Below are 16,056 nucleotides of genomic sequence, written 5' to 3' on the forward strand. Positions count from 1 at the left end.
TTGCAGCGCAAAATTAAATAGGTTCGATCATACCAGCACTAATGCATGGGATCCCATCAGAACTTCGCAGTTAAGTGTGTTTGGGCGAGAGTAGTACTCGGATGGGTGACCTCCTGGGAAGTCCTCGTGTCACACCAAGTTTTTTACAGATAGGTCGTTCGACGTGACACGCGACTGTAACTATGGTCTGCTGGTTTATACGCAAATGTGAGTCAAGAAGCACGGGCTTTTTAATCGACATTAGAACGAGAAGGAGAGGTGCAGTGTGAACGCACAAGGAAACAAATGATGGGAGGGGGGAGGGAAAGGAGAAGGAGTGTATGTATTTTCAGCACGAAATGAAACAGATGCGATCATACCAGCACAAATGCACCGGATCCCATCAGAATTCTGCAGTTAAGTTTGTTTTGGAAAAAGTAGTACAAGGATGGGTTACCTCCTGAGAAGTTCTCGTGTTGCACCCATTTTTCTTTTAGATGGGTCGTTCGACGTTACGCGCGACTAGAACTATGGTCCACTGGTTTATACGCAAATGTGAGTCAAGATACAGGGGCATTTTACTTGATATTTGAACGAGAACGGGAGGTGTAGTGCGCACGCACAAGGAAACGAATGATGGGAGGGGGAAGAAAGGAGAAGGAGTGTTTGTATTTGCAGCGCGAAATTAAATAGGTGCGATCATACCAGCATTAATGCATCGGATGCCATCAGAACTGCGCAGTTAAGTGTGTTTGGGCGAGACTAGTACTCGGATGGGTGACCTCCTGGGAAGTCCTCGTGTCGCACCAATTTTTTTTCAGACGGGTCGATCGACTTTACGCTCGATTAGAACTATGGTCTGCTGGTTTATACGCAAATGTGAGGCAAGAAGTAGGAGCATTTTAATCGATATTAGAACGAGAATGAGAGGTGCAGTGTGAACGCACAAGGAAACACATTATGGGAGGGGGGAGGGAAGGAGAAGGAATGTATGTATTTTCAGCACGAAATTAAATAGGTGCAATCATACCAGTACAAATGCATTGGATCCCATCAGAACTCCGCAGTTAAGTGTGCTTTGGCTAAAGTAGTACAAGGATGGGTTACCACCTTGGAAGTTTTCATGTTGCACCCATTTTTTTTTCAAATGGATCGTTCGACGTTACGGGCGACTGGAACTATTGTCTGCTGGTTTATACACAAATGTGAGTCAAGACGCAGGGGCATTTTAATTGATATTAGAACGAGAAGGAGAGGTGATGTGTGAACGCGCCAGGAAACAAATGACAGGAGGGGGAAGAAAGGAGAAGGAGTGTATGTATTTGCAGCGCGAAATTAAACAGGTGCCATCATACCAGCACTAATGCACCGGATCCCATCAGAACTCCGCACTTAAGTTTTCTTAGGCGAGAGTAGTCCTCGTATGGGTGACCTCCTGGGAAGTCCTCGTGTTGCACCCATTTTTTTTAGATGGGTCGTTCGATGTTACGCGCCAATGGAATTATGAACCGCTGGTTCATTCGCAAAGGTGAGTCATGGTGCCGAGGCATTTTACTTGATATTAGAACGAGAAGGAGAGATGCAGAGTGCACGCAAAAGAAAACAAATGACGGGAGGGGGGATAAAAGGAGAAAGAGTGTATGTGTTTGCAGTGAAGAATGAAACATGAGCGATCAAGTTAAGGGTGCTTGGGCGAGAGTAGTACTAGGATGGGTGACCTCCTGCGAAGTCCTTATATCTCACCCATTTTCTTGGGAAGTTCTCGTGTTGCACCCGTTTTTTTACAGATGATTTTTCAACGTTACGTGCAACTTGAATTATGGTCCGCAGGTTTATTCACAAATGTGAGTCACGGCGCCGTGGAATTTTACTTGATATTTGAATGAGAACGGGAGGTGTAGTGCGCACGCACAAGGAAACAAATGATGGAATGGGAAGAAAGGAGAAGGAGTGTATGTATTTGAAGTGCGAAATTACACAACTGCGATCATACCAGCACTAAAGCACCGGATCCCATCAGAACTCCGCAGTTAACTGTGCTTGGGCGAGAGTAGTACTCGGATGGGTTACCTATTCGGAAGTCCTCGTGTTGCACCCATTTTTTTCGGATGGGTCGTTCGACATTACACGCGAAAGGAATTATGAACCGTTGGTTCATTCGCAAAGGTGAGTCACGGTGCTGGGGCATTTTACTTGATATTAGAACGAGAAGGAGAGGTGAAGTGTGAACGCACCAGGAAACAAATGACGGGAGGGGGAAGAAAGGAGAAGAAGTGTATGTATTTGCAGCGCGAAATGAAATAGGTGCGATCATACTAACACTAATGCACCGGATCCCATCAAAACTCCGTAGTTAAGGGTGCTTGGGCGAGAGTAGTACTAAGATAGATGACCTCCTGCGAAGTCCTTATATTTCACCCATTTTCTTGGGAAGTTCTCGTGTTGCACCCTTTTTTTTTCAGATGATTCTTTCGACGTTACGCACGACTTGAATTATGATCCGCAGGTTTATTCGTAAATGTGAGTCACGGCGCCGTGGCATTTTACTTGATATTAGAACGAGAACGGGAGGTGCAGTGCCCATGCACAAGTAAACAAATGACGGGAGGGGGAAGAAAGGAGAAGGAGTGTATGTATTTACAGCGCAAAATGAAATATGTTCGATCACACCAGCACTAATGCACAGGATCTCATCAGAACTCCGCAGTTAAGTGTGCTTGGGCGAAAGTAGTACTCAGATGGGTGACCTCCTGGGAAGTCCTCGTATTGCACCAATTTTTTTTTTCAGATGGGTCGTTCGACGTTACGCGCGAATAGAATTATGAACCGCTGGTTCATTCGCAAAGGTGAGTCACGGTGCCGGGACATTAAACTAGATATTAGAACGAGAAGCAGAGATGCAGAGTGCACGCACAAGAAAACAAATAACTGGAGGGGGGATGGACGGAGAAGGAGTGCATGTATTTTCAGCACTAAATGAAACCGGTGCGATCATACCAGCACTAATGCACCGGATTCTATCAGAACTCTGCAAGTTAAGGGTGCTTGGGCGAGAGTAGTACTAGGATGGGTGACCTCCTGGGAAGTCCTTATATTTCACCAATTTTCTTGGGAAGTCCTCGTGTTGCACCCATTTTTTTGCAGATGATTCTTTCGACGTTACGTGCGACTTGAATTATGGTCCGCAGGTTTATTCGCAAATTAAGTCATGGCGCTGTGGCATTTTACGTGATATTTGAACGAGAACAGAAGGTGCAGTGCGCACGCACAAGGAAACAAATGACGGGAGGGGGAAGAAAGGAGAAGGAGTGTATGTATTTGCAGCGCAAAATGAAACAGGTGCGATCACACCAGCACTAATGCATCGGATCCCATCAAAACTCCGCAGTTAAGTGTGCTTTGGCGAAAGTAGTACAAGGATGGGTTACCTCCTGGGAAGTTCTCGTCTTGCACCTATTATTTTTTTCAGATGGGTCGTTCGACGTTACGCGCGATTGGAAGTATGGTCCGCTGGTTTATATGCAAATATGAGCTAAGTCGCAGGGGCATTTTAAATGATATTAGAACGAGAAGGAGAGGTGAGGTGTGAACGCACCAGGAAACAAATGACGGGAGGGGGAAGAAAGGAGAAGGCATGTATGTATTTGCAGGGCAAAATTAAACAGGTGCGATTATACCAACACTAATGCACCGGATCCCATCAGAACTCTGTAGTTAATTGTGCTTGGGCGAGAGTAGGACTCGGATGGGTAACCTCCTGGGAAGTCCTTGTGTCGCACAAATTTTTTTTCAGACGGGTCGTTTGACGTTACGCGAAACTGGAACTATGTTCCGCTTGTTTATACACAAATGTGAGTCAAGAAGCAGGAACATTTTAATCGATATTAGAACGAGAATGAGAGGTGCAGTGTGAACGCACAAGGAAACAAATGATGGGAGGAGGGAGGGAAGGAGAAGGATTGTATGTATTTTCAGCACAAAATGAAGCAGGTGCGATCATACCAGCACAAATGCACCGGATCCCATCAGAACTCCGCAGTTAAGTGTGTTTTGGCGAAAGTAGTACAAGGATGGGTTACCTCCTGGGAAGTTCTCGTCTTGCACCTATTATTTTTTTCAGATGGGTCGTTCGACGTTAAGCGCGACTGGAAGTATGGTCCGCTGGTTTATATGCAAATATGAGCTAAGTCGCAGGGGCATTTTAAATGATATTAGAACGAGAAGGAGAGGTGAGGTGTGAACGCACCAGGAAACAAATGACGGGAGGGGGAAGAAAGGAGAAGGCGTGTATGTATTTGCAGGGCAAAATTAAACAGGTGCGATTATACCAACACTAATGCACCGGATCCCATCAGAACTCTGTAGTTAATTGTGCTTGGGCGAGAGTAGGACTCGGATGGGTAACCTCCTGGGAAGTCCTCGTGTCGCACAAATTTTTTTTCAGACGGGTCGTTTGACGTTACGCGCAACTGGAACTATGGTCCGCTTGTTTATGCACAAATGTGAGTCAAGAAGCAGGGGCATTTTAATCGATATTAGAACGAGAAGGAGAGGTGCAGTGTGAACGCACAAGGAAACAAATGATGGGAGGAGGGAGGGAAGGAGAAGGATTGTATGTATTTTCAGCACAAATGAAGCAGGTGCGATCATACCAGTACAAATGCACCGGATCCCATCAGAACTACGCAGTTAAGTGTACTTTGGCGAAAGTAGTACAAGGATGGGTTACCTCCTGGGAAGTTCTCATGTTGCACCCATTTTTTTTTTTCAGATGGGTCGTTCGACGTTACGCGTGACTGGAACTATTGTCCACTGGTTTATACGCAAATGTGAGTCAAGACGCAAGGGCATTTTAATTGATATTAGAAGGAGAAAGAGAGGTGAAGTGTGAACGCTCCAGGAAATAAATGACAGGAGGAGGAAGAAAGGAGAAGGAGTGTATGTACTTGCAGCAGGAAATGAAATAGGTGCGATCATACCAGAACTAATGCACCGGATCAAATCAAAACTCCGCACTTAAGTGTGCTTCGGCGAGAGTAGTACTCGTATGGGTGACCTCTTGGGAAGTCCTCGTGTTGCACCCATTTTTTTCAGATGGGTCGTTCGACGTTACGCGCGAATGGAATTATGAACCACAGATCATTCGCAAAGTTGAGTCACGGTGTCAGGGCATTTTACTTGATATTAGAACGAGAAGGAGCGATGCAGACCGCACGCACAAGGATACAAATGACAGGAGGGGGGATGAAAGGAGAAAGAGTGTATGTATTTGCAGCGCAGAATGAAACATGAGCAATCATACCAGCACTAATGCAAGGGATTCTATCAGAACTCCGCAAGTTAAGGGTGCTTGGGCGAGAGTAGTACTAGGATGGGTGACCTCCTGCGAGGTCCTTATATTTCACCTATTTTCTTGGGAAGTTCTCGTTTGCACCAATTTTTTTGCAGATAAATTTTTCGACGTTACGCACGACTTGAATTATGGTCCGCAGGTTTATTCACAAATGTGAGTCACGGCGCCGTGGCATTTTACTTTATATTTGAACGCGAACGGGAGGTGCAGTGCGCACGCAGAAGGAAACAAATGACGGGAGGGGGAAGAAAGGAGAAGTAGTGTATCTATTTGCAGCGCGAAATTAAACAGGTTTGATCATACCAACACTAATGCATCGGATCCCATTAAAACTCCGCAGTTAAGTGTACTTGGCCGAGACTAGTACTCGGATGGGTGACCTACTGGGAAGTCCTCGTGTCGCACCAATTTTTTTTTTTGACGGGTCGTTCGAAGTTACGCGCGACTGGAACTATGGTCCGCTGGTTTATACGCAAATGTGAGTCACGGTGTCGTGGCATTTTACTTGATATTTGAACGCGAATGGGAGGTGCAGTGCGCACGCACAAGGAAACAAATGACGGGAGGGGAAAGAAAGGAGAAGGAGTGTATCTATTTGCAGCGTGAAATTCAACCGGTTCGATCATACCAGCAGTAATGCACCGGATCCCATCAGAACTTCCCAGTTAAGTGTGCTTGGGCGAGAGTAGTACTCGGATGGGTGACCTCCTGAGAAGTTCTAGTGTCGCACTAATTTTTTTTCAGACGGGTCATTCGACGTTACGCGCGACTGGAACTATGGTCCTCTGGTTTATACGCAAATGTGAGTCAAGAAGGAGGGGCATTTTAATCGACATTAGAACGAGAAAGAGAGGTGCAGTGTGAACGCACAAGGAAACAAATGATAGGAGGGGGGAGGGAAGGAGAAGGAGTGTATGTATTTTCAACATGAAATGAAACAGGTGTGATCATACCAGCACAAATGCACCGGATCCCATCAGAACTCCGCAGTTAAGTGTGCTTTGGCAAAAGTAGTACAAGGATGGGTTACCTCTTGGAAAGTTCTCGTGTTGCACCCATTTTTCTTTCAGATGGGTCATTCGAGATTACACGCGAGTGAAACTATGATCTGCTGGTTTATACACAAATGTGAGTCAAGAAGCTAGAGCATTTTAATTGATATTAGAACGAGAAGGAGAGGTGAACTGTGAACGCACAAGGAAACAAATGATAGGAGGGGGGAGGGAAGGTGAAGGAGTGTATGTATTTTCAACACGAAATGAAACAGGTGCGATAATACCAGCACAAATGCACCGGATCCCATCAGAACTCCGTAGTTAAGTGTGCTTTGGCGAAAGTAGTACAAAGATGGGTTACCTCCTGGGAAGTTCTCATGTTGCACCCATTTTTTTTTTCAGATGGGCCGTTCGACGTTACGCGCGACTGGAACTATGGTCCGCTTGTTTATACGCAAATGTGAGTCAAGACGCAAGGGCATTTTAATTGATATTAGAACGAGAAAGAGAGGTGAAGTGTGAACTCTCCAGGAAATAAATGACGGGAGGAGGAAGAAAGGAGAAGGAGTGTATCTATCTGCAGCGGGAAATGAAACAGGTGCGATCATACCAGAACTAATGCACCGGATCAAATCAGAACTCCGCACTTAAGTGTGCTTCGGCGAGGGTAGTACTCGTATGGGTGACCTACTGGGAAGTCCTCGTGTTGCACCCATTTTTTTCGGATGGGTCGTTCGACGTTACGCGCGAATGAAATTATGAACCGCTGGATCATTCGCAAAGTTGAGTCACGGTGTCGGGGCATTTTACTTGATATTTGAACGAGAATGAGCGATGCAGAGCGCACGCACAAGGAAATAAATGACGGGAGGGGGGATGGAAGGAGAAATAGTGTATGTATTTGTAGCACTGAATGAAACATGAGCGATCATACCAGCACTAATGCAACGGATTCTAATAGAACACCTCAAGTTAAGGGTGCTTGAGCGGGAGTAGCACTAGGATGGGTGACCTCTTGCGAAGTCCTTATATTTCACCCATTTTCTTGGGAAGTCTTCGTGTTGCACCATTTTTTTTAAGATGATTCTTTTGAAGTTACGCACAACTTGAATTATGGTCCGCAGGTTTATTCGCAAATGTGAGTCACGGCGCCGTGGCATTTTCTTGATATTAGAACGAGAACGTGAGGTGTAGTGCGCATGCACAAGGAAACAAATGATGGTAGGGGGAAGAAAGGAGATAGAGTATATGTATTTGCAGCGCGAAATGAAACAGGTGCGATCATACCAGCACTAATGCACCGGATCCCTTCAGAACTCCGCAGTTAAGTGTGCTTAGGCGAGAGTAGTATTCGGATGGGTGACCTCCTGCGAAGTCCTCGTGTTGCACCCATTTTTTTTCGGATGGATCGTTCGACGTTACGCGTGAATGGAATTATGAACCGCTGGTTCATTTGCAAATGTTAGTCACGGTGGCGGGGCATTTTTTTTAATATTAGAAAGAGAATGAGTCATGCAGAGTGCACGAACAAGGAAACAAATGACGGGAGGGGGGATGGAAGGAGAAAGAGTGTATGTATTTGCAGCGCAGAATGAAACATGAGCGATCATACCAGCACTAATGCAATGGATTCTCTCAGAACTCTGCAAGTTAAGGGTGCTTGGGCGAGAGTAGTACTAGGATGGGTGACCTCCTGCGAAGTCTTTATATTTCACCCATTTTCTTGGGAAGTCCTTGTGTTGCACCCATTTTTTTGCAAATGATTCTTTCGACGTTATGCGCGGCTTGAATAATGGTCCGCAGGTTTATTCGCAAATGTGAGTAAGGACACCGTGACATTTTACTTGATATTAGGTCGAGAGCTGGAGGTGCAGTGTGCACGCACAAGGAAACAAATGACGAGAGGGGGAAGAAAGAAGAAGGAGTATATGTATTTGCAGCGCGAAATTAAACAGGTGCAATCATACCAGCACTAATGCACCGGATCCCATCAGAACTCCGCAGTTAAATGTGTTTGGGCGAGAGTAGTACTCGGATGGGTGACCTCCTGTGAAGTGCTCGTGTCGCACAAATTTTTTTTCAGACAGATCGTTCGACATTACGCGCGACTGGAGCTATGGTCCGCTGGTTTATACGCAAATGTGAGTCAAGAAGCAGGGGCATTTTAATCGATATTAGAACGAGAAGGAGAGGTGCAGTGTGAACGCACAAGGAAACAAATGACGGGAGGGGGGAGGGAAGGAGAAGGAGTGTATGTAGTTGCAGTGTGGAATGAAAAAGGTGCGATAATACGAGCACAAATGCACCAGATCCCATCAGAACTCCGTAGTCAAGTGTGCTTTGGCGAAAGTAGTACAAGGATGGGTTACCTCCTGGGAAGTTCTCGTGTTGCACCCATGTTTTTTTTTCAGATGGGCCGTTCGACGTTATGCACGACTGGAATAGTGGTCCGCTGGTTTATACGCAAATGTGAGTCAAGATGCAGGGGCATTTTAATTAATATTAGAACGAGAAGGAGAGGTGAAGTGTGAACGCACCAGGAAACAAATGACGGGAGGGGAAAGAAAGGAGAATGAGTGTATGTATTTGCAGTGTGAAATTAAACAGGTGCAATCATACCAGGACTAATACACCGGATCCCATCATAACTCCGCAGTTAAGTGTGCTTAGGCAAGACTAGTACTCGGATGGGTGACCTCTTGGGAAGTCCTCGTGTAGCACCAATTTTTTTTCAGACGAGTTGTTCGAAGTTACGCGCTACTGGAACTATGGTCCGCTGGTTTATACGCAACGGTGAGTCAAGAAACAGGGACATTTTAATCGATATTAGAACGAGAAGGAAAGGTGCAATGTGAACGCACAAGAAAACAAATGATGGATGGGGGAAGGGAAGGAGAAATAGTGTATGTATTTTCAGCACGAAATGAAACAGGTGTGATTATACTAGCAGAAATGCACCGGATTCTATCAGAACTCCGTAGTTAAGTGTGCTTTGGTGAAAGTAGTACAAGGATGGGTTACCTCCTGGGAAGTTCTCGTGTTGCACCCTTTTTTTTTTTTTTAGATGGGTCGTTCGACGTTACGCGCAACTGGAACTATAGTCTGTTGGTTTATACGAAAATGTGAGTCAAGATGCAGGGGCACTTTAATTGATATTAGAACGAGAAGAAGAGGTGAAGTGTGAACGCACCAGGAAACAAATGACGGGAGGGGGAAGAAAGGAGAAGGATTGTATGTATTTGCAGCGCAAAATAAAATAGGTGCGATCATACTAGTACAAATGCATCGGATCCCATCAGAACTCCGCAGTTAAGTGTGTTTGGGCGAGAGTAGTACTCGGATGGGTGACCTCCTGGGAAGTCCTCGTCTTGCACCCATTTTTTTCCGGATGGGTCGTTCGACGTTACGCGCAAATGGAATTATCAACTGCTGGTTCATTCGCAAAGGTGAGTCACAGTGCTGGGGCATTTTACTTGATATTAGAACGAGAAGGAGAGATGCTGAGTGCACACTCAAGAAAACAAATGACGGGAGGGGGGATGGAAGGAGAAATAATGTATGTATTTGAAGCACAGAATGAAAGATGAGCGATCATACCAGCACTAATGCAATGGATTCTATCAGAACTCCGCAAGTTAAGGGTGCTTGGGCGAGAGTAGTACTAGGATGGGTGACCTCCTGCGAAGTCCTTATATTTCACCCATTTTCTTAGAAAGTCCTCGTGTTGCACCCATTTTTTTGAAGATGATTCTTTCTACGTTAGGCGCGACTTGAATTATGGTCCGCAGATTTATTCGCAAATGTGAGTCACAGCGCCGTGGAATTTTACTTGATATTTGAATGAGAACGGGAGGTGCAGTGCGCACGCACAAGGAAACAAATGACGGGTGGGAGAAGAAAGGAGAAGGAGTGTATGTATTTGCAGCGCGAAATTAAACAGGTGCGATCGTACCAGCACTAATGCACCAGATCCCATCAGAACTCCGCAGTTAAGTTTGCTTAGGCGAGAGTAGTACTCGGATGGGTGACCTCCTGGGAAGTCCTCGTGTCGAACCAACTTTTTTTTAGACGGGTCGTTCGACGTTACGCACGACTGGAACTATGGTTTGCTGGTTTATACGCAAATGTGAGTCAAGAAGCAGGGGCATTTTAATCAATATTAGAACGAGAATGAGAGGTGCAGTGTGAACGCACAAGGAAACAAATGATGGGAGGGGGGAGGGAAGGAGAAGGAGTGTATGTATTTTCAGCACAAAATGAAACAGGTGCGATCATACCAGCACAAATGCACCGGATCCCACCAGAACTCTGCAGTTAAGTGTGCTTTGGCAGAAGTAGTACAAGGATGGGTTACCTCTTGGGAAGTTCTCGTGTTGCACACATTTTTTTTTTCAAATGGGTCGTTCGACTTTACGCGCGATTGGAACTATGGTCCGTTGGTTTATACGCAAATTTGAGTCAAGACGCAGGGGCATTTTAATTGATATTAGAACGAGAAGGAGAGGTGAAGTGTGAACGCACCAAGAAATAAATGATGGGAGGGGGAAGAAAGGGGAAGGAGTGTATGTATTTGCAGCGCGAAATGAAACATGAGCGATCATACCAGCACTAATGCAACGGATTCTATCAGAACTCTGCAAGTTAAGGGTGCTTGGGCGAGAGGAGTACTAGGATGGGTCACCTCATTCGAAGTCTTTATATTTCACCCATTTTCTTCGGAAGTTCTCGCACTGCACCTATTTTTTTGCAAAAGATTATTTAGACATTATGCGCGAGTTGAATTATGGTACGCAGGTTTGTTCACAAATGTGAGTCATGGCGCCGTGGTATTTTACTTGATATTTGAACAAGAATGGGAGATGCAGTGCGCACGCACAAGGAAACAAATGACGGGAGGGGGAAGATAGGAGATGGAGTGTATTGCAGCGTGAAATTAAACAGGTGCGATAATACCAGCACTAATGCACCGGATCCCATAAGAACTCCGCAGTTAAGTGTGCTTGGGCGAGACTAGAACTAGGATGGGTGACCTCCTTGGAAGTCCTCGTGTCGCATAAATTTTTTTCAGACGGGTCGTTCGACGTTACGCGCGACTAGAACTATGGTTCGCTGGTTTATACGCAAATGTGAGTCAAGAAGCAAGGGCATTTTAATCGATATTAGAACGAGAAGGAGAGGTGCAGTGTGAACGCACAAGGAAACAAATGATGGGAGGGGGGAGGGAAGGAGAAGGAGTGTATGTATTATCAGCACGAAATGAAATAAGTCCTATTACACCAGAACAAATGCATCGGATCCCATCAGAACTCTGAAGTTAATTGTGCTTTGGCGAGAGTAGTACAAGGATGGGTTACCTCCAGGGAAGTTCTCGTATTGCACCCATTTTTTGTCAGATGGGTCGTTCGACGTTACGCGGGACTGGAACTATGGTTCGCTGGTTTATACGTAGATGTGAGTCAAGACGCAAGGGTATTTTAATTGATATTAGAACGAGAAGGAGAGGTGAAGTGTGATCGCACCAAATGACGGGAGGGGGAAGAAAGAAGAAGGAGTGTTTGTATTTGCAGCGCGAAATAAAACAGGTGCGATCATACCAGCACTAATGCACCGGATCCCATCAGAACTCCGTAGTTAAGTGTGCTTGGGCGAGAGTACTACTCGGATCGGTGTCCTCCTGGGAAGTCCTCTTGTCGCACCCATTCTTTTCAGATGGGTCGTTCAACGTTATGCTCGAATGGAATTATGAACCGCTGGTTTATTCAAAAAGGTAAGTCATGGTGCAGGGGCATTTTACTTGATATTAGAACGAGAAGGAGAGATGTAGAGTGCTCACACAAACAAATGACGGGAGGGGGGATGGAAGGAGAAAGAGTGTATGAATTTGCAGAGCAGAATGAAACATGAGCGATCATACCAACACTAATGCAACAGATTCTATCAGAACTCCGCAGGTAAGGGTGCTTGGGCGAGAGCAGTACTATGATGGGTTACCTCCTGCGAAGTCTTTATATTTCACCCATTTTCTCGGGAAGTCCTCGTCTTGCACCCATTTTTTTGCAGATGATTATTTCGACGTTATGCGTGACTTAAATTATGGTCCGCAGGTTTATTTGTATATGTAAGTCACGGCGCCATGACATTTTACTTGATATTAGAACGAGAACGAGAGGTGCAGTGCGCAAGCACAAGGAAACAAATAACGGGAGGGGGAAGAAAGGAGAAGGAGTGTATGTATTCGCAGCGCGAAATTAAACAGGTGCGATCATACCAGCACAAATGCACCGGATCACATCAGAACTCCGCAGTTAAATGTGCTTGGGCGAAAGTAGTACTCGGATGGGTGACCTCCTAGGAAGTCCTCGTGTTGCACCCATTTTTTTCGGATGGGTCGTTCGATGTTACGCGCGAATGGAGTTATGAAACGCTGGTTCATTCGTAAAGGTGAGTCACGGTGCCGGGGAATTTTACTTGATATTAGAACGAGAAGGAGAGATGCAGAGTGCACGCACAAGGAAACAAATGACGGGAGGGGGGATGGAAGGAGAAAGAGTGTATGTATTTGCAGCGCAGAATCAAACATGAGCGATCATACCAGCACTAATGCATCGGATTATATCAGAACTCTGTAAGTTAAGGGTGCTTGGGCGAGAGTAGTACTAGGATGGGTGACCTCCTGCGAAGTCCTTATATTTCACCCATTTTCTTGGGAAGTCCTCGTGTTGCACCCATTTTTTTGCAGATTATTATTTCGACGTTACGCGCGACTTGAATTATGGTCCGCAGGTTTATTCGCAAATGTGAGTCACGGCGCTATGACATTTTACTTGATATTAGAACGAGAACGAGAGGTGCAAGGCGCACGCACAAGGAAACAAATGACGGGAGGGGGAAGAAAGGAGAAGGAATGTATGTATTTGCAGCGCAAAATTAAACTGGTGAGATCATACCAGCACTATTGCACCGGATCCCATCAGAACTACGTAGTTAAGTGTGCTTGGGCGAGAGTAGTACTCGAATGGGTGACCTCCTGGGAAGTCCTCGTGTTGCACCCATTTTTTTGCAGATGATTCTTTCGACGTTATGCGCGACTTGATTTATATTCTGCTGGTTTATTCGCAAACGTGAGTCATGGCACCGTGGCATTTTACTTGATATTAGAACGAGAACAGGAGTTGCAGTGCGCACGCACAAGGAAACAAATGACGGGAGGGAGAAGAAAGGAGAAGGAGTGCATGTATTTGCAGCGGGAAATTAAGTAGGTGCAATCATACCAGTACTAATGCACCGGATCCCATCAGAACTCCTGGGAAGTCCTTTTGGCAAGTCCTCGTGTCGCGCCAATTTTTTCTCGAACGGGTCGTTCGACGTTACACGCGACTGGAGTTATGGTCCGCTTGTTTATACGCAAATGTGAGTCATGAAGCAGGGACATTTTAATCGATATTAGAATGAGAAGGAGAGGTGCGGTGTGAATGCACAAGGAGACAAATGATGGGAGGGAGGAGGGAAGGAGAATGAGTGTATGTATTTTCAGCACGAAATAAAACAGGTGCGATCATACCAGCACAAATGCACCAGATCCCATCAGAACTTCACAGTTAAGTGTGCTTTGGCAAAAGTAGTTCAAGGATGGGTTACCTCCTGGGAAGTTCTTGTGTTGCACGATTTTTTTTTTCACATGGGCCATTCGACGTTACGCGCGACTGGAACTATGGTCCGCTTGTTTATACACAAATGTGAGTCAAGAGGCAGGGCATTTTAATTGATATTAGAACGAGAAGGAGAGGTGAAGTGTGAACGCACCAGGAAACAAATGACGGGAGGGGGAAGAAAGGAGAAGGAGTGTATGTATTTGTAGTGCGAAATGAAACAGGTGTGATCATCCCATCTTTAATGCACCGGATCCAATCAGAACTCTGCAGTTAAGGAAGCTTGGGCAAGAGTAGTACTATGATGGGTGACCTCCTGCGAAATCCTCGTGTTGCACCAATTTTTTTTCGGATGAGTAGTTCGACGTTGCGCGCGAATGGAATTATGAACCGCTGGTTCTTTCACAAAGGTGAGTCACGGTACCGGCCATTTTACTTGATATTAGAACGAGAATGAAAGATGCAGAGTGCACGTACAACGAAACAAATGACGGGAGGGGGGATGGAAGGAGAAAGAGTGTATGTATTTGCAGCGCAGAATGAAACATGAGTTATCAAACTAGCACTAATGCAACGGATTCTATCAGAACTCCGTAAGTTAAGGGTGCTTGGGAGAGAGTAGTACTAGGATGGCTGACCTCCTGCGAAGTCCTTATATTTCACCCATTTTTTTGGAAAATCCTCGTGTTGCACCTATTTTTTTGCAGATGATTCTTTTGACGTTACGCGCGACTTATATTATGGTCCGCAGGTTTATTCGCAAATGTGAGTCACGGCACCGTGACATTTTACTTGATATTTGAACGAGAACGGGAGGTGCAGTACGCATGCACAAGGAAACAAATGACGGGAGGGGGAAGAAAGGAGAAGGAGTGTATGTATTTCCCGCGCGAAATGAAACAGGTGCGATCATACCAGCACTAATGCACCGGATCCCATCAGAACTCTACAGTTAAGTGTGCTTCGGCGAGAGTAGTACTCGGATGGGTGACCTCCTGGGAAGTCCTCGTGTTGTATCCATTTTCTTTCGGATGGGTCGTTCGACGTTACGCGCGAATGGAATTATAAACCAATGGTTCATTCGCAAAGGTGAGTCATGGTGCCGGGGCATTTTTCTTGATATTAAAACGAGAAGGAGAGATGCAGAGTGCACGCACAACGAAACAAATGACGGGAGGGGGGATGGAAGGAGAAATAATGTATGTATTTGAAGCACAGAATGAAAGATGAGCGATCATACCAGCACTAATGCAATTGATTCTATCAGAACTCCGCAAGTTAAGGGTGCTTGGGCGAGAGTAGTACTAGGATGGGTGACCTCCTGCGAAGTCCTTATATTTCACCCATTTTCTTGGGAAGTCCTCGTATTGCACCCATTTTTTTGCAGATGATTCTTTTGACGTTACGCGCGACTTTAATTATGGTCCGCAAGTTTATTTGCAAAAGTGAGTCACGGCGCCGTGGCATTTTACTTGATATTTGAACGAAAACGGGAGGTGCAGTGCGCACGCACAAGGAAACAAATGACGGGAGGGGGAAGAAAGGAGAAGGAGTGAATGTATTTGCCGCGCAAAATTAATCAGGTGCGATCATACCAGCACTAATGCACCGGATCCAATCAGAACTCCGCAGTCAAGTGTGCTTGGGCTAGAGTAGTACTCGGATGGGTGACCTCCTGGGAAGTCCTCGTGTTGCACCCATTTTTTTTTTATGGGTCGTTCGACGTTACGCGTGAATGGAATTATGAACCGCTGGTTCATTTGCAAAGGTGAGTCACGGTGACGTGACATTTTACTTGATATTAGAACGAGAATGAGAGATGAAGAGTGCACGCACAAGGAAACAAATGACGGGAGGGGGGATAGAAGGAGAAAGAGTGTATGTATTTACAGCTTAGAATGAAACATGAGCGATCATACCAGCACTAATGCAACGGATTCTATCAGAACTCCGCAACTTACGGGTGCTTGGTCGAGAGTAGTACTAGGATGGGTGACCTCCTGCGAAGTCCTTATATTTCACCCATTTTCTTGGGAAGTTCTCGTGTTGCACCTATTTTTTTGCAGATGATTCTTTCGAT

General features: G+C 45.6%; 32 pseudogenes; all 32 read left to right on the top strand.

Moving 5' to 3' along the window:
- The first annotated feature begins 19 nt into the window (after positions 1 to 19).
- On the top strand, positions 20 to 138 carry LOC148251814 (5S ribosomal RNA; annotated as a pseudogene).
- Positions 139 to 670: 532 nt separating this feature from the next.
- Positions 671 to 789, top strand: LOC148251815 (5S ribosomal RNA; annotated as a pseudogene).
- A 206-nt stretch (positions 790 to 995) lies between these two features.
- LOC148251816 (5S ribosomal RNA) lies at positions 996 to 1,114 on the top strand (annotated as a pseudogene).
- A 206-nt stretch (positions 1,115 to 1,320) lies between these two features.
- Positions 1,321 to 1,439, top strand: LOC148251817 (5S ribosomal RNA; annotated as a pseudogene).
- A 519-nt stretch (positions 1,440 to 1,958) lies between these two features.
- LOC148251818 (5S ribosomal RNA) lies at positions 1,959 to 2,077 on the top strand (annotated as a pseudogene).
- Positions 2,078 to 2,635: 558 nt separating this feature from the next.
- Positions 2,636 to 2,754, top strand: LOC148251819 (5S ribosomal RNA; annotated as a pseudogene).
- Positions 2,755 to 2,962: 208 nt separating this feature from the next.
- Positions 2,963 to 3,082, top strand: LOC148251820 (5S ribosomal RNA; annotated as a pseudogene).
- A 234-nt stretch (positions 3,083 to 3,316) lies between these two features.
- Positions 3,317 to 3,435, top strand: LOC148251821 (5S ribosomal RNA; annotated as a pseudogene).
- A 207-nt stretch (positions 3,436 to 3,642) lies between these two features.
- LOC148251822 (5S ribosomal RNA) lies at positions 3,643 to 3,761 on the top strand (annotated as a pseudogene).
- Positions 3,762 to 3,967: 206 nt separating this feature from the next.
- On the top strand, positions 3,968 to 4,086 carry LOC148251823 (5S ribosomal RNA; annotated as a pseudogene).
- Positions 4,087 to 4,293: 207 nt separating this feature from the next.
- Positions 4,294 to 4,412, top strand: LOC148251824 (5S ribosomal RNA; annotated as a pseudogene).
- A 205-nt stretch (positions 4,413 to 4,617) lies between these two features.
- Positions 4,618 to 4,736, top strand: LOC148251825 (5S ribosomal RNA; annotated as a pseudogene).
- Positions 4,737 to 5,946: 1,210 nt separating this feature from the next.
- On the top strand, positions 5,947 to 6,065 carry LOC148251826 (5S ribosomal RNA; annotated as a pseudogene).
- Positions 6,066 to 6,271: 206 nt separating this feature from the next.
- Positions 6,272 to 6,390, top strand: LOC148251827 (5S ribosomal RNA; annotated as a pseudogene).
- Positions 6,391 to 6,597: 207 nt separating this feature from the next.
- Positions 6,598 to 6,716, top strand: LOC148251828 (5S ribosomal RNA; annotated as a pseudogene).
- A 207-nt stretch (positions 6,717 to 6,923) lies between these two features.
- LOC148251829 (5S ribosomal RNA) lies at positions 6,924 to 7,042 on the top strand (annotated as a pseudogene).
- Positions 7,043 to 7,600: 558 nt separating this feature from the next.
- LOC148251830 (5S ribosomal RNA) lies at positions 7,601 to 7,719 on the top strand (annotated as a pseudogene).
- A 561-nt stretch (positions 7,720 to 8,280) lies between these two features.
- On the top strand, positions 8,281 to 8,399 carry LOC148251831 (5S ribosomal RNA; annotated as a pseudogene).
- A 206-nt stretch (positions 8,400 to 8,605) lies between these two features.
- Positions 8,606 to 8,724, top strand: LOC148251832 (5S ribosomal RNA; annotated as a pseudogene).
- A 208-nt stretch (positions 8,725 to 8,932) lies between these two features.
- LOC148251833 (5S ribosomal RNA) lies at positions 8,933 to 9,051 on the top strand (annotated as a pseudogene).
- A 206-nt stretch (positions 9,052 to 9,257) lies between these two features.
- On the top strand, positions 9,258 to 9,376 carry LOC148251834 (5S ribosomal RNA; annotated as a pseudogene).
- A 209-nt stretch (positions 9,377 to 9,585) lies between these two features.
- On the top strand, positions 9,586 to 9,704 carry LOC148251835 (5S ribosomal RNA; annotated as a pseudogene).
- A 561-nt stretch (positions 9,705 to 10,265) lies between these two features.
- Positions 10,266 to 10,384, top strand: LOC148251836 (5S ribosomal RNA; annotated as a pseudogene).
- Positions 10,385 to 10,590: 206 nt separating this feature from the next.
- Positions 10,591 to 10,709, top strand: LOC148251837 (5S ribosomal RNA; annotated as a pseudogene).
- A 557-nt stretch (positions 10,710 to 11,266) lies between these two features.
- Positions 11,267 to 11,385, top strand: LOC148251838 (5S ribosomal RNA; annotated as a pseudogene).
- A 522-nt stretch (positions 11,386 to 11,907) lies between these two features.
- On the top strand, positions 11,908 to 12,026 carry LOC148251839 (5S ribosomal RNA; annotated as a pseudogene).
- A 555-nt stretch (positions 12,027 to 12,581) lies between these two features.
- LOC148251840 (5S ribosomal RNA) lies at positions 12,582 to 12,700 on the top strand (annotated as a pseudogene).
- Positions 12,701 to 13,260: 560 nt separating this feature from the next.
- LOC148251841 (5S ribosomal RNA) lies at positions 13,261 to 13,379 on the top strand (annotated as a pseudogene).
- A 495-nt stretch (positions 13,380 to 13,874) lies between these two features.
- Positions 13,875 to 13,993, top strand: LOC148251842 (5S ribosomal RNA; annotated as a pseudogene).
- Positions 13,994 to 14,198: 205 nt separating this feature from the next.
- On the top strand, positions 14,199 to 14,317 carry LOC148251843 (5S ribosomal RNA; annotated as a pseudogene).
- Positions 14,318 to 14,877: 560 nt separating this feature from the next.
- LOC148251844 (5S ribosomal RNA) lies at positions 14,878 to 14,996 on the top strand (annotated as a pseudogene).
- Positions 14,997 to 15,557: 561 nt separating this feature from the next.
- On the top strand, positions 15,558 to 15,676 carry LOC148251845 (5S ribosomal RNA; annotated as a pseudogene).
- The last annotated feature ends 380 nt before the right edge of the window (positions 15,677 to 16,056 follow it).

The sequence above is a fragment of the Carica papaya genome, chromosome 8 (genome assembly GCF_054855325.1).
Source record: "Carica papaya isolate Zhongbai chromosome 8, ASM5485532v1, whole genome shotgun sequence".
Taxonomy (NCBI): Eukaryota; Viridiplantae; Streptophyta; class Magnoliopsida; order Brassicales; family Caricaceae; genus Carica; species Carica papaya.